This window comes from Folsomia candida, unplaced genomic scaffold (genome assembly GCF_002217175.1).
Source record: "Folsomia candida strain VU population unplaced genomic scaffold, ASM221717v1 Fcan01_Sc001, whole genome shotgun sequence".
NCBI lineage: Eukaryota > Metazoa > Arthropoda > Collembola > Entomobryomorpha > Isotomidae > Folsomia > Folsomia candida.
This window is the reverse complement of record NW_019091193.1, coordinates 14,025,389-14,026,459: the sequence shown is the minus strand read 5'-3', so window position 1 is coordinate 14,026,459 and position 1,071 is coordinate 14,025,389.

The following is a 1,071-nucleotide window of genomic DNA, read 5'->3' as shown; positions in this document are numbered from 1 at the left end:
TCTTGAATACAGAGTTTAGAAAACGAACAAATGAAAATTTTGTACTTCAAACTGACACACAGCATCATAAGGAAATCTCCCCCCTCACAAAATTATGTATAGGTCTCGTTTCTCAAGTTCCGTTGGATTACTTACATTTAGTATGTCTAGGTGTGACAAGGAAACTTTTCCGAATGTGGGTGAAAGGTCGTATTCCTTTTAAACTTCCAGCTGGAAAAATCTTAGCAATTTCTGAACGCCTATCTAATTTTCGTGAACATTTTCCTTCGGATATTCCAAGAAAACCTCGATCGTTATTGCAAATTGACCATTTTAAGGGTACTGAGTTCCGAACCTTACTACTGTATACAGGAATAGTTGCACTTCGAGATATTATTAAGCCAAGAGAGTATAGAAATTATTTGAGATTTCATGCAACAATTTATATTCTTCTGTCGCCAAGAGCTGATAATAGTGAATGGAACCTTCAGGCAGCGGCTTTGTTAAAGAAGTTCGTTAAAGGGTGCATGAATCTATATGGGAACGAATTTATGGTTTACAATGTGCATGGGTTATTGCATATTAACGATGATGATGATGCATTATTGTTCGGTAGTTTAGACAATGCGAGTTGCTTTCCTTTTGAGAACTACATGCAGAAAATTAAAATTCTCTTGAGCTCACATAATTTCCAATTAGAACAAGTAGTTAAACGGATTATAGAAATGGATTTGGTACGACAAGATATGAATGCGATATAAAAAATTCTCCCCTAAATCTAGCTGTAAGAATGGAAATAACTGCTTCATGCTTAGGTCTGGTGGAATTGTAATTTTACAAAATTATACTTATAGAAAGAATGATTCTGTCGAATATACATGTCAACAGATTTTAAATCTACACTCTGTCCAATATTATCCCTTCGATAGTTCTAATTTAAAAATTTACTTTTCATCCGGTTTATCAGAACCGGCTAATATGGTACTTGAACCAGAAGATTTCTTGTTTAAATATATTAGATTACCTTATAACAGCGAGTTCTTGTTAGTTCCATTGTTACATTCAATAAAAATATAAATATTCATTAACGTG